Source organism: Engystomops pustulosus, chromosome 2 (genome assembly GCF_040894005.1).
Source record: "Engystomops pustulosus chromosome 2, aEngPut4.maternal, whole genome shotgun sequence".
NCBI lineage: Eukaryota > Metazoa > Chordata > Amphibia > Anura > Leptodactylidae > Engystomops > Engystomops pustulosus.
Window position 1 is genome coordinate 167,278,050 of NC_092412.1, and position 13,398 is coordinate 167,291,447.

The 13,398-nt window shown below is 43.8% G+C and overlaps 1 protein-coding gene across 1 annotated transcript in view; it reads left to right on the forward strand.

Moving 5' to 3' along the window:
* Positions 1–13,398, forward strand: part of SYT2 (synaptotagmin 2) — a 371,992-nt gene that overhangs the window by 159,494 nt on the left and 199,100 nt on the right. The window lies entirely within an intron of this gene.

Here is a 13,398-nt window from a genome sequence, read left to right on the forward strand (position 1 = left end):
ATGCTGTTGATGATGTTGCTGATATGTGTGAAATTGCTGATGTCTCTGTGGCTAATAATGTCCTAGCTGAGCAGTAATCTCAGGTACAGTCTATGGCTGGTGACACAGAGAGCCCTGATGTTGTTGTGGAGGGTGAGGGACAATCTACAGCTGAGGAGTCCCCCCCCCCCTCCAGACATCAGAGCCCCATGGTCTAAGTCAGAGATGGCAAACCTTTTGGAGACAGAGTGCCCAAACTACAACCAAAATCCACTTATCTACCGTGAAGTGCCAACATGGCATTTGAAGCAGTAACTTATTGCTACCTATTCTTCCACATCTTTCAATCGTATCGGCCCCCTGAGGCAAATTCAGACTATCATTGTAGCTTCTCTGCAGAGTCTCTCAGCACTTTTCCTGCAGTTCCAAACAGACAATGGAGTGTCGCTTTAAAATAGTGCTGAGAGCAGCATCTCTTCCTGGGACTGCAGAAAGTTTTGGTGGATTTGGTCCTATTTGGTGAACTCTGTCCTGGGCAATGGTCTGAGTGCTCACAGAAATGGCTTTGAGTGCCACCTCTGGCACCCGTGCCATAGGTTCGCCACCACTGGTCTAAGTGATCAGCAGCCCCATGGTTTGGGTGGTCAGCAGCCCCCGAGTCATGATGGTCCACAGGGCCGGTTCTAGACAAAGTGGGGCCCTGGGCAAAACTAAAAGTGGGGCCCCAGAATAAAACTATTTTATGACCAGTTACAGTCAGCAAGAGGCTCCCTTTAGTATGGTAAAACAAATTGTAATTTTGGAGAATTTTATAGGAGATAGATAGATGATAGGGAGATTGATGGGCAGCATGGTGGCTCAGTGGTTAGCACTACAGCCTTGCAGCGCTGGTCAACATCTGCAAAGAGTTTGTATGTTCTCTCTGTGTCTGTGTGGGTTTCCTCCAGGTACTCCGGTTTCCTCCCACACTCCAAAAAATTACTGGGAGGTTGATTAGACTGTGAGGCCCATTGGGGAGAGTGACCGATATTTTCTGAAAGCAGACACTTGCCCCATTTTCAAAATTGCATCAAAGAGTTTATAGACATAGGCACCTTCATACAACTTTGATTTGAACTGAAACATTTTACAAAAAAACCCTTAAAATTTTACTTTGATGGCAAAAAATGTGCTCCAAACAGAAAATATTTACCTTCACACCTCCTAAATGTAATAGATGGACATGTGTAGAGTTCACAAATGTCCCATATTGATATGTTCACATAAATAAATCCACATAATATCTAATAACTAGATATCTGCTTTTCAGCTAGAAATTTTTACACAGTCACAACCTGCAAAATATAGCAATAAAACAGAATAAAAAGTAAAGGCGCCATAAAACCTATAGAATTTTGAAAGCAGACAACAGGCGATGCATTTGGCAATTAACATTCAAAATTTCCTCTAAAATATGTACAAATCCAGAATACTTATATAAACAAAATATACTTTCCTAAAACAGTAAGATGTGAGGAGGGCATACATAACCCACACCAATATACAGTATTCACCAAAATATGCAGCAAATGGAACTGTAGAAAATTCTCACAGATCTATCATTGTATGTTCCTTACACAATGGTCACCCAATTAATAACTATATATCCATTAACCCCTCTAATGAGATAATAAAGTCACTTTTAGATGTCGCCATTGTATTAGCCGCACAATAACAGAACCCTCCGCCCTTCATAAGAATGAGAGTGAGAACGTCATAACATAGGTGTAAATAATGGAGGATGGTGTGAAATAAAAACTTTATTTCCGAACATGTGTGTGTTTTTGCTGTTACATATAACTTTATGGACATGTTCTAGGTCGCAGTGTTAATATGTAGGGACATTAGGCGAAGAGGATTGAATGTTCATCGTATCAGTCAAATTTCCCAACAAAAAAAACTATCACAAAATAAGAAAAGAGAGAAAGTGTGTTCTTAGATAGTTCTGCATAGAGAAGGGTTAAAAACATGAATATTAGTTGATATTATCCCTTCTCAAAATGTAGTAACATATAAAGTGAATATTTCCATTATCTGTGAGGTGCAGCAGCTCCTGTGTGCAGCAAATTTTCCCTGCAGCCTGATGGCTAAGAATCTGGAGGGGGGTGCATACTTCAGAGGGCTGTATCTATGGCACTGTGACAAATAGAACCTTACTTCTTTTTTCCTATGAAAGAAGAGAGTCTCCTCTGTTATATGAATCTAAATTTGTGTTTCTAGGAAAATGGAGATAATAACTGTTGAACTGCCGTCGGGAGTGATTTTTATATATAAAAATGGCACCTGATATTCCCACTTTAAACCTGAATATCTCTGGATCCATAGCACCTAGAAACAAAATTCAAGATTCATTTGAAAGAAGAGACGCTCTCCTTTCAGGGGGCCCTGGGCAATTGCCACCTTTGCCTACCCATAGCGCCGGCCCTGATGGTCCACAGCCCACACATCTCCCACAGTGGGAGAGGTGTCAGACATCAGGCAATGCTTGGAGTCAGGTTTCTACATTATTCTCCTCTAACGGTAGTTACATCGGTCAGGCATTCAAAAGGAGAAATGTTGTCAGGTTTAGAAATAGGGGAGCTAAGGAAGATCTACCTGACTGGAGGCATGTGGTGATGGACATGTTATGTGACCAGATGGGTTTCAAGCCAGCCGACATCCTGGCAGTAATAAACCTTCCAGATAGACAGTGATATGTTATAAGCTTAAAGCTAATGTCTAATCTGGACCGCTTCTGGGCTCAATACCCCCGGTACAGAGATACGGAAGGGTGGAATAAGTTCAGTTTCATTCTCATCTCCAAGCCAGATACAGCAATTGTCACCATCATGATCTGGAATGAGTCTGTCCCCCCTCAGGACATCATTATATGTCTCAGAAGACATTGCACCCTCATGTCAGGCATGACCAAAACCAGGGATGAGGATGGAATCTGGACTGGAGATGAAGGGTTGTGGTTAGATTACATCAGAACCAGAACATCACCCATCACCTCCCCAATATCTTTTTTTATGGGTAGAGAGAAGTGTGTGTGTTTCTATGCTGGTCAGCCCAGGCTATGCTTTAGGTGTGGGAGACCTGGTCATGTGGCAAGTAACTGCACCGTAGTGAAGTGAACCCTGTGTGGAGACTTTGCCATGTGAGCGCCAACTGCCAGACCATAAGTTGTAACCTTTGTGGTCAGATCGGTCACAACCATAGGGACTGTCCTGAAGCTTGGCACAGCATCTGTAGGGACGTCCCTGATCAGTGGCATAACTAGGAATGAGTGGGCCCCATAGCAAAGTTTTGGCTGGGGCCCCCTCCAACAATAGGTCCTCAATTTTACATAGGGGTTTTCATTATCTTTTTCTATTATGGAGGAGATTAACAGAGACCAGCAGAAGATGGAAGCTCTGCAGAAGGTTTCCTTATATCCTGTCTACCGTATTTATAGCTGTTAAAATAATGTGGATTGCTGAACATGTTTTTCTGTTATAAGTAACGGTAGAATTATGGCAGTCGGGAAGAGGCTTCTATTTACTGCTGGTCTCTGCTATTCTCCATAATGGAAGAAGATAATTGAAACCCTTGATGATGATGATGGTGAGAATCCTACAAGGAGGGCAATTATGGCTGCTCCTGCTCAGTACCAGTGTATGGTCCTCATCACTGACTAGTCAGGAGGTTTAACCCTTACACTGCTTGTCTGAATAGCCATTAGCTGGAAGAAAGCAGGGTAAGAGTTGAATCTCTGGACTTCTTGCTTCATTTTACTAAAGTCACTAATAAGCAGGAACAGGAGCAGCAGAACCTTCCAATACATGCGCCAACCGCAGCAGAATCTGCCAATACATGCGGCAACCGCTACAGAACCCCACAACACATGTGCCAACGCTGCAGACCCTCTCAATACAAGTGCCAACCGCTGCAGAACCTCTCAATACACGCGCCAGCTGCTGCAGAACCTCACAATACACACGCCAGCTGCTGCAGAACCCCCCAATACACACGCAAACTGCTGCAGAACCCCCCAATACATGCGCCAACAGCTGCTGAACCTCCCTACTATTCACACTTAAAGGGAACCTGTCACCAGGAGACCCATTTTTAGCACTCCCCCAGTCCCCACAGAGCATGGCACATACACTACCAAAGTGTTTTTGTATAAAAAATAGGTTTTACAGAAAAAAAGATATGTTATATTGTACCTTTCATCAGCTGTGTGACTAGGCAGTTGCCAATTAGGAGGGGCTGGAAAGGAGCAGTTCCCCCCCACCCTTGGGAAACATGTGACCTTTTCAAATATATGAATAACTCCCCACACTCAGGATTGGCTGTAGAGGAGCAGGGGGCGTCGCTAAGCCCAGTGATGGGTGTTTTCATATATTTGAAAAGGTCACATGGAGCAGCTGTTCCCCAAGGGTGGGGGGGAACTGCTCCTTTCCTGCTCCTCCCAAAAGGCAACTGCCTAGTCACACAACAGATGCTAATGAAAGGTACAATGTAACATATCTTTTTTTCTGTAAAACCTATTTTTAATACAAAAACACTTTGGCAGTGTATGTACTATGCTCTGTGGGGACTGGGGAGTGCTAAAAATGGCTCTCCTGGTGACAGGTTCCCTTTAAGCTGTTGCAGAACATTATAATACACAACTCAGAGACAACATTTATGAAGTGTCTGCGCCAGTTTTGTGTCCGAGAAGACAGAAAAATGTGCACTAAAGGGGCTGTTATTGCTTAGTCTGAACATGCCCCACATTTATTACTGACTTGCGCCACAATTGTGTCCTGGATCCTAGATACATATGTGAGCTGCTGCAGAACCTCATATTAATGCAGAAATGCAGTTTGGGGATGTATGCATAGATATGTGGGGATGATGCTGAGGGGTCTGTATGTGTTTTAGGGACACTGTGGAGAGCTTCAAAGCTGCTCCTGCACACAGGACACTAAGGGGTTAAGGCAGAGTGTGACATGAAGACACTGGGGGAGGGAGAACTTATCTCTGGATGATTCCTGGCTGGCTGCTACAAAGGAAGCTGCTGCTTCTCTTCAGGTACTGACATACTCCCTATTCTCTGTATAAAGCTTCCTGTGCTGTTGACATGCAGAGCGGCGATTGGCTGCAGACAGGCAGTCTCCTCCCCTCCTTCTCTCTCCCTCCTGATAGCCTGCATGGAGCTTGCTACAAGGAACAAGAGGATGGTGCCCGCCCCTAACCTCAGCCCTGCGTCTCAACAGCACCGAACCGCTGCACTGCTCATTACATAGAGGGGTGTAACTACAGCCAGCAGGAAAGAGGGAGCAGGACACACAGGCAAATATGGGCCCCTGGTCCTGCCAGGCCGCTGCTACGTCTGCTACTGCTGCAGTTACACCCACGTCCCTAAAGAAGACCTGATGGAAGGGGCAGATGTAGCAGATGAAGAGCAGGAGGAGGAGGCACTATTATCAGGGTCCATCCAGGACCATCCAGGGATAGGTAACACTGAGGGGGTCTTGGAGGTAGTGGAGCAGTCTGTAGAGCAGCCAGCACCCCATCCCTTGAACCGACACCCACCACTAGGGAAAATCATAGTGTTAATAAGAGGAAGAAGAGTGCGTGGACCACCATCCAAAAACCCTCTAAAATGAGAGTGGAGAGTCAGGCTGATGTTACTGTGACTTCTAATAGGTACAGTGTACTGTCCGAGTCAGATGGGGAGGAGGAGATAGAGGGAGAACGCATGATGGAAGAATATTATCATGACCCAGGGCTAGATCCTTTCACAAAAAGGAGACCCCCCTCATAATGAGTCTCAGTCAGTTTGGGATATGGAAACTGGTAGTCAGGAAGATGAGTCTGTCTCTAACTTATGATGATGGGGATGGTTTTTCTACTTTTTCTCCTTACAGTGGTCGCCAGTAATGTGAACAGTATTAGAGCTAGAAGGACTAGATATGTTGTTTATGAGTATTTGAAGTATCTCAAGGCCGATGTGTTTTTCTTGCAGGAGACACAATTGAACACCTTAGGTCTCATACGAGAGGCGGAGAGAGATTGGCAATCTGGTCCATCCTTTTGGCCACTGGCTGTGGAGCCTTATGCCGGAGTCTCTATCTTGTTTAACACTCATGATGTCATAGTCCATAGATTCAGGGACAGTGCCTGCTGCTAGAGATCACCATCAGAGGTAGAAGACTCCGGCTCATTAACATCTATGGCCCACAGACAGTGACCGAAAGGACTCAGCTTTTTAATGAAGTGAAGCCTTATCTGTTCACATCTATTCCATTCATCATGGCTGGGGACTTTAATGCCACCTGGGACAGGAAAAATAGACCCCTTACCAGAGACTGTAAGGTCCGTAATAATATTATTCAGCAGGCTGGCCTGTCTGATGTCTGGTGGTAGGAGTCCAGAGCTCACTAACACCTGTGCAGGACGCAGCAGTATGATAGATCTTGCTATAGTGAGTCCTACTGAAGCGAGAGAACGGAAATAAATGTCCCATATTAAGATCACTTTGCCTTATACTTTTGTTTGGGTGCCTCTAAGTATCCTGAGGCAGGTAGCGGACTATGGAGACTGAATCCTAGTCTACTAGAAGAAAACTCGGTCCAGCAATATTCTTTCTTTCAACATCAACCGGAAAGAGTGGACTTTTACAACAACATGGCTGACTGGTGGGAGGACGTCAAGGAGGAGATCTAGTCCCTCTTACAGAGACTGTCAATTAAGAAAGGGAGAAGTACGAGGGTGGTTAAGTAAGTACCTGTGTTTGACGACAGAGGGAGTTCCTGAGGGAAGTGTTATCATCGTGAGCTGCCATCTATCACACAACAGCAAAACAAATTGCAGACTGATTGATGGGTTAGTTTGGATTTGGCAGCCATTTGAGTAAGACGTGTTTCGTGATTTTTGGTAAGATGGAAAAAAAGCAGCATCGTTCGGTAAATTCACTTTTTGTTTTTGGATGAGAATAAATGCAAGGAGATAATAGCAAAGTTGGATGCTGTTTATGGGGACACATCCCCATCTATGACCACAGTTAAATATTGGTTCAACGAATTTAAACATGGGCGAACATCTGTTTTTGATAAGGAGCGACCAGGACACCCGCCAGACGTGGTTACCGAGGAAATCATTTAAAAAGTCCACGACATGATACTCGCTGATCGATGAACAAAAGTGTGTGAAGTAGCAGAGGCTGTAGGTGTGTTGACCGGAAGGGCAATTAATATTTTACATGATAAGTTGGCAATTAAAAAATTGTCTGTCCCAGATTACCACTGCTGCACCAGGAGTGGAACGAAGGACCTACACAGAGGCTGCACAGGTACAATAGCAGGGCACTGTGATATACCAACTAGCCAAACCTCAAAGGGAGCTAAGCCATGAATAGATCCAACTCTGTTACAAATTACCTGTTAATCTTGAAGGACTGCAGGAAGACATTTGTAGGTACCAGAATATTCTGCCTAATCTCATGATTAACACCTAGTGGCCGTTGGAGAAGATTGTCGAACTCTCATATAATTAACAACCAATTTGCCCACGTTACTACTGAAGAATACTGTTATATATGCACCTGGGGGCTAATAATCCAAAAGCAAGATATGTCCTTGAGGGAGTAAATCTGGGAGAGTCCCTTGTTGAGAAGGACCAGGGGTACTAGTTGATCATAAATTGAATAAGAGCATGCAATGTCAATCAGCTGCCTCTAAAGCCAGTAGGATCTTGTCATGTATGAAAAGTGGTATGGACTCTCGGGATAAGGATGTAATATTACCACTGTACAAGGCATTGGTTCGGCCTCACCTGGAATAAGCTGTCCAGTTCTGGGCACCTGTCCATAAAAAGGATGCCCTGGAGAGGGTTCAACGTAGAGCCTCAAAAATGATAAGGGGTATGGAGGGTCTCAGTTATGAGGAAAGATTAAAACAACTAGATTTATTTAGTATGGAAAAGAGACGACTACGAAGGGACATGATTAATCTATTTAAATATATGAATGTGTTTCAGATTAAATCAAATCAAAAGACAAGAGGGCACTGCCACCATTTGGAGAAATCAAGGTTTAATCACCAGAGGCGACAGGGCTTTTTTACTATGAGAACTGTCAATCTGTGGAATAGCCTGCCTCAGGCGCTGGTCACAGCAGGAACAGCAGAGAGCTTCAAGAAGGGTCTAGATGCCTTTTTACACCTAAATAATATCGATGGCTATGTTATGTAGAATTGTTTCCCTTAAATCCTTTCCTCATGGAAACCTTCCCTTCCTTGGTTGAACTTAATGGACAAGTGTCTTTTTTTAACCGTACAAACTATGAAACTATGACTATATATATAATTAACAACCAATTGTCCCACATTGCCGCTGAAGAGCATTGTTTAATTCTCATATAATTAACAAACTATTTACACATATCGCAACTGGAGAATATTGTTTAATCCTGATATAATTAACAATCACCATGAGTCCTCCAAAGGCTAATGAGGCTGAATGATTGAAAGAATTTGCCCGTACTGATCAAGGAGAGACATCACGCACCCCACAACCGCAACGCTCCGTCCAGACCAGGGGCAAACAAGGTTCGGGTGCCCTCCCCCCCTGAGTGTAGAGAAGACCAAGAAGAACCCACCCTGAAACAGGTCTTGGCGGTAGTAGACTTATGTAAAAGTTCCTTGACTGGGAAATTGGATGAAGTGCGAGTAGATGTTGGCCTACTCCACCAAGATTTACAAAATCTGAGAGACTGTGTACATAATGCAGAGGAGTGGATATCGCACATTGAAGACCGCACAGCTAATGTCCACAGAACAGTCAATACCTAAAAACAGAAGCTGAGGCCTCAAAACAAAAGGCTGACTACAAGTGGCTTGAGCAGCGCATAAGATCCCCTCCGTGCTAAGTCAGTTAGTCCGCACTCATGAGACTATGTTACATCCTTTTACATTCGCATAATACTTGATAGCATTGCTCTGACTTTATTAAGATTGACATGTTAAAGCTACAAAGTAATCCTAAACAATTACTATGGAACGCCAGACACAGACCCTACACAAACAGTGGGTTCAATGGGGGACGCACTTATGCTTTAATACGAGGGGTGAATTTTACACTTACTTGTACAACACCAGATTAAACAAGACGGAGGAAGACATCAGTACATATGTCAGTGACCTGCAATTCCCTTCACTAACCCCTGAGCAAGCATCCCAATTAGAAAGGCCTATTTCTCTAGAAGAAGTGGAGGAGGTGCTGGATCTTTTAAATAATAACAAATCACTGGGTCCAGTGAAATTTACAATAAATACAAAAATGTCCTGTTGCCGTGCCTTTTGGAGATGTACAATGCCTCCTTTTAAACTAGAACCCTGCCCCACTCTCTTTATAAACCTATGGTAGTCTTAATCCTCAAACCTGATGAGGAGCCTACGGACTGTGGTTCTTACCGCCCTATAGCACTACTTAATACTGACTATAAAATACTTACCAGAATATTAGGTACCAGACTGAACACTGTGAAAATATGGAAATCACTCCTCCTTTCAGTAGCAGGGAGAATTAATCTAGTAAAACTCATTATTCTCCCCAAATGTCTGTATACCCTGCAACATGCAGCGACCCCTCTCCCAAAGAGGCATAACAGGCATATTTTTCTGGAGCTCATGCAGAGCTAAACTAATTCTCACGACACTGCAGTGCCCTAAAGAGAATGCGGGAATGGCCTTGCCAGACTTTTACCATTATTACATAGCGGGACAACTTAAATACATCAGATATTGGGTCACAGAACAAGAATTACCAAATGCGGAACATCACCTCCGCCATAGTTTGAGAATCCCAAGTTTATGGCCTGTAGTTGTACCTACCCCTAACATTGCTCTTCCTCTCCTACCCATACATAAACTTGCGCAGGCAAGTTTGACAGGCAGCGACAAGAATCACAGCATTCTCAGACACTTTAGCAGAAACCCCACTGTGGAATAACCCTTCCTTGTCGCACATTTTAATGCTAGAGGGAGGATCCCTATGGAGTAACAAGGGGCTACGTACCTTCGCAGATCTTTATGAAGCAAATGTATTATGTTCTTTTCAGGAACTACAACAGAAGTTTGAGCTTGACAGGTCTTTCTTCTATAGATTTTTACAACTACGAGATGCCTTAGATACACAGTTTCCATCCCCCAGGTCACCTATCTCCTCCAATCCCCTGATAGGCATCTGCAAGATGCAAGGTCTGATATCTGCATTATTCACCCACCTTACCCAAAAGAAACTTATGAGTAGTAGGCTGCCAGCGATAGATAAATGGATGGCATGTAAACCATCACTTGAGGAAGATTCTATAGAGGACTTACTTGCCACATTAATATACAATAAGATGATCCAACTGTATTATACCCATCAGGCCTATTTAATGTCAGTCCGCCTGGCAAGAATGGGCAGGGGCACAACGACTGCCTGTCCTCGCTGTGGGGAGCTGGGAGCAGACTTTTGGCACATTAGTTGCCTTTTGGGTCTTCTTTCTGAAGAAGATTGGTCTCTTTAACAAATCATATTCCTAAGGGAAACTCTATTTATGGCCCGTAAGTGCATTACCCTAAAATGGTACGATACCAACACCCTAAATCTGTCGCTTTGGAAGTCACAAATTAATCAAATGATACCATATGAGAAACTGGTGTACAAACACTGGAAACATCCAGATAAATTTGAAGAAATATGGGGAGCCTGGCGAGTCTAGTGATACACACTATATGGAATTAATAATCAGGTTTTTATGTTATTGTGTAATTTCACCTTGTATATATAGAAAGAAAATATAAGTGGTGCATAAAATATAACTTTTAATGTATATAGTTAAAATGCATCAGTAAAATGGTGAGAAAACACTCCTAGACATGTATCTGCCTAAAAGTGGAACCTAAACCTATGGGTCCTATGCGATTATAGGGAATTCATAGATACCAGATAACCGTAATAACACAAAATAAACACGTGACATGAAAAAATCTGGTCCCTGAAAAGTCAGGACTCACCAATAGGAAGGTTGCAGTAGATTTGAAAAAGGAAGCACCATCTCCCAGTCTGTACGCCTCAATAAGGACTGTAGTAGTTGGCAACTCTATGAGCAGTCCATGGATGATATAGAGGAGGAACCGTACAGGTGGGTGGAGGAACACAGGGTACAGTGTAACTGTCAGAGAAAAAGGAGGGTAGATGTGGATACAGTACTATCCCTATTACTCCCTAATCAGACAGTGGACTAGTATACCCTGTGTATCCTAACCTCGGAGCCGCAGCCCTAAAAAGCTGCCACCCCGACCAGAACCTTTCCCTATAAAACACTGGCCCTGTTAAAAACCTACTGGTCCAGGGAAAAGTAACTTTTCTCATAAAAGTGTCCGGTGGAGTATGTCCCTACATGCCATGTTTCGCCTTACACCAGGCTCATCAGGGGACATTGAATAAATCTCGTAGCCACCTGACAATAACACAAAACGAGAAAGGAAAAAATTACCTTTTGTAGAAGGATTGGAAAAGAGACTAACATATGAAAGTGTCGTTTCTCTTACCTTGATAGATGACAAAGGTGCTATTTCAAAAGTAGGATATCCCGTGTATGGCAGAATAATCCGTCCCAAACGAGTATATCCTGTAAGCGGTGCTCACAGTGAGGAGCGCCCGTTACCATGGGTGAACCAGTGGGTCCCTCACGGATGTAAAAGTGTCTGAACTATTTAAAGGAGTGCATAGTGGCCCCTACCGGAAGTGCCCGCCCCTTCCTAGGACTCCAGTGAAGTCAGTGCAATGTTCCTGATGCCGACGTGCAGGCTCATGCATTGCGCATGCCCAGTCTGCGTGTGCACTATGCATGACCGTAGTATCGCGATGCTTCGTCCGGGATAGGGAGAAAAAACTCGCACATGCTCGTTGAGTGTGCCGCGTCGTGCCGGCAGGTCAGGAAGAATGTTATTGGAGCCTAGATGCAGCAGGTGTGACCTGCTGGTGCATATGCTCCTTCACATTACATCAATTTCTTAGGTGAGGGACAGGGGTGGGACTAGAGGCGGGATAACCTATGGTAGAGCCGTTCCCCTGCGCCTGGCAATTCTACATTTAAAATGTAGAATCATAGGGGCCGTATATATGCCGTAATAGATACTTAACGCTCAGGCTAAAATATGCGGATACCCATATAAAAGGGATTTAAGGCTGGTGACTGGACCCATCAAGGGTAGAAAAAAAGGAAACGGGTTGGGATCCCCAAAAGAGACATAAGAACACGTGTTATGTGGACAATATAGGGTCAGAGAAAACATGCAAAACTAAGTTGTTCATTTAGGCCCCGTGGAGTGACTGTTTTAGCCTAAAGATCCATTTTGCTTCCCACTGTCTTAGGACCCGATCCCAGTCCCCTCCTCTGTGTGGGGGTTTTACTAGGTCGATTCCAATAAAAGTTAACCCTCTCATGTTACCATTGTGTTCATTCTGTATGTGTTTAGCTAGAGTTTTGTCTTATGTCACCAAGGTGGTCCCCAACCCGGCAACGAAATTCATGGTAAGTTTTACCCACATATTGTTTCTGACAGATACAGGTTGCCAGGTAAATGACTCCCATGGAACAACAGTTAATGAAACTGTTAATGGTGTACGTGATGCCCGTAGAGCTGCTAGTAAATTCTTTACTGCTCACTATGACACTACATGCCACACAGCCACTGCATCTGTAACAGCCGTTGTTGAAGCCAAGTGCCTCACAGTGGCTGACAAAGGCTGGCGAGTTTTTTTCCGAAAAAACACTTACACAGAAAAAGTATACTCCAACAATCAAAGGGGCATTTAAAGAGCTGACACTGGTCTACAAAGACCACATCAGTTCCTGGTAGGAGGTCCAGGGACTTGAAAATTACATCAAAAATAACATTGTCCCTAGAGGCCTTCGAATACCATTGACCCCCACGATACCAAGCACCAAGATTCATTGGGAGGTGGGAGAAATAGGCCACTAATTGCTCAATTCGCCTCATGCAATTGCTTTTACAAGAAGAAAAAGCACGCCTTGAAAGTCTTACCACTATACTTCAAGAACAAATAGAAGTAACCAATAAATTTTCAGCTGACAGTGACTTTGCAAATAGTGAAAAACACCTACAAAATAGTCTGGAGAGGTTTCAAATTCACTTGAAAGACTGTAAACACAAACAGTTCAACAGGGACCTTTGTGACTTTAAAGAAAACAAAGCCTACTCTTTTACCAACGTTAAGACTACATCAGGGGAGACTGACCTATTAACAGATACCGACATCTCTGACACAGAACATACAACAAAAGGACAGAGTAACAGAGGTAAGGGACGGACTAAAAGGGGACGAGGTAGAGGCCACCCTAACCAGACATGGGGG